Genomic DNA, 2522 nt, shown 5'->3' on the forward strand with positions numbered 1-2522 from the left:
AAACGCTTCGCGGAAACGGAAAAGCAACTGGGTAGAGATCTTCCCCAGAGCACAAACCTCTACAAAACAAGAGAAAACAACGTCCTTACCGCCAGACAAAACAAAAAGAGGAAGCTTGGTATTTGGCAGTCAAGGGTAAACTTTGACACCTCATCCGGGTCGCACCCTCGGTTAGGCGGAAGGGATAACATGCAGTCGTCGAACCGGAACTCCAGATGGACGCCACTCACCAAAAGCGTCACCGAAATATTTGCCACCGAGAGGCTCCCATGGCCAAAGGCTCCAATAATCCGACAGCGTCACAACGCTGATCAGAGCAAATCCTGTGACTTCCACAGGACAAAAGGCCACACCACGGAGGAATGCGTATACTTGAAGGACGTTGTCGAAGCATTCGTCAGAAATGGGAAACTCACTCACCTCGTGGCGTAATGGACGCTAAGCAGGCTAATGCGTGTAGAACCCCAGTTGGTGAAAACACGGATGAAACTGCAGCTTCAATGTTGGAGACTACATACTGCGTAAACAACGAGATTCCGAACCAGGTGCATATCGGCTCGAAAGGCTCGATGACACCCCCATCCCAAGAACATGGAAGGGAGCTCAATTACGCAAATGTTACAGGTAGATCAATTCCAAACTTAAAGAAAAGGCCTAGAGCCACTTCTAATGGAAATGATTCTCCTTATCACATTGGCGCTGATAGTCTTACATTTATACTTATGATCTGACCACACTGATATGCCGGTATTCACCGCATAAATAAGTGGGGAAGTAAGTCGTTGCGTGTGGAAGGCGGCAAAACCCGCATAAACACAAAAAACGGCAAAAATTTCTAAGGAAAAGATGAGGAAAACCTTCACGCAGGTCAGTTATAGGTGAAGTTTGGTCATCCCACTAAATGAAAGTGACGGTCCTACCCGCACAATCATGATAGAAGAAACTGAACACTAACCTATTGACAACCACGCGTCGAAAGGTTAACTTATTCAAAACACTTAGAAAATTTCTAAAAAGATGAGGAAAACCTTCACGCAGGTCAGTTATAGGTGAAGTTTGGTCATCCCACTAAATGAAAGTGACGGTCCTACCCACACAATCATGATAGAGGAAACTGAACATTAACCTATTGACAACCACGCGTCGAAAGGTTAACTTATTCAAAACACTTAGAAAATTTCTAAGGAAAAGATGAGGAAAACCTTCACGCAGGTCAGATATAGGTAAAGTTTAGCCATCCTACTAAGTGAAAGTGACGGTCTTACCCGCACAATCACGAAAGAGGAAGCAAAACTTTAACCTATTATCTGTCACGTTGAAAGGTTAACTTATCCAAACTACTCAAGAAATTGCTAAGTTAAACTAAAATATGCGTGAAACAAAGATTCAAAAATAAGAGGGAATATACCCCCTTACCTTGGTAACCAAGAAACCGTAAGACAAGTGCGGGTACAGTGTCAAGGCGAAACCCTTCACATACTTAGCACCTGCAGGGAATTGAAGCCAAGAATACCTTGGTAACCAAGAAACCGTAAGACAAGTGCGGGTACAGTGTCAAGGCGAAACCCTTCACATACTTAGCACCTGCAGGGAATTGAAGCCAAGAATACCTTGGAAGTCAAGAAACTATAAGACGAGTGCGGGTACAGTGTCAAGGCGAAACCCTTCACATACTTAGCACTTGCAGGGAATTAAAACCAAGAAGGATCTTCTGGGCCATGCTTGTGGAAAGGGAAATAACATCCCCGCATAGCGGGAACGTTGAGAACTAGATTGTTTGAAGCTCCAAGATGGAATTGATTGTTTAACATAATTGATCACTATGTCTAAAACTACCAAAACCTCGTGGAGAATCTACACAAGTGAAACTCAACGCTCCTGACTTGCGAGGAGGTTACACACCTACCCGCATCATACCCAAAGATCAAGCAGAAAAGTCGGGAATTTCTGCACGTGACATTAGGAAAACCGCGGGAAGAATCCCCACGGAAAACCTTAAAACTAAACCCTTTTCAAAACCCCTTGCTTAAGTCCAAAAGTTCACCTCACTTATTAACAATTCATGAGAAGAACAATGGACTAGGGGGACTTGAAGAGGTAGGTCCCAGCAGAGCCCAGTTGGACCCGCAAGACTCACCTTGAAGAGGGACGTCTGCGCGAAGACCAACTGGTTCCGCAGGACCCACCATGCTCAGAGAGATGAAGACCTTACGCGCAGTACGCCAGCTGTTCCCGCAGGAAAAGCCTCCCAATGGTAAAGTACCCCACCTGTTCCCGCAGCTGCGGATACAAGCCATCAGGGAAGGCTACCCGCACTAATAGTAAGGCTACACGCACAAGCCACTAACTCTTAATAATTCAGTAATGTCACCTGAAGAAGGAATGAGCAAGGCGGGAATACTCCCGCCCAAATGAGCCAGTCCGTACGCTTCTGGAAGATCTTTTGTACTATACCTGCCAAGGTATGGACAAAATAGACAAGATCTGACCAAAGCAGCCCATGAACCAATCACAGGGTGACA

The sequence above is a fragment of the Bidens hawaiensis genome, unplaced genomic scaffold, assembly GCF_021521415.1.
Source record: "Bidens hawaiensis isolate Kalapana, Puna unplaced genomic scaffold, B.hawaiensis_p1.1 tig00002181_1, whole genome shotgun sequence".
Taxonomy (NCBI): Eukaryota; Viridiplantae; Streptophyta; class Magnoliopsida; order Asterales; family Asteraceae; genus Bidens; species Bidens hawaiensis.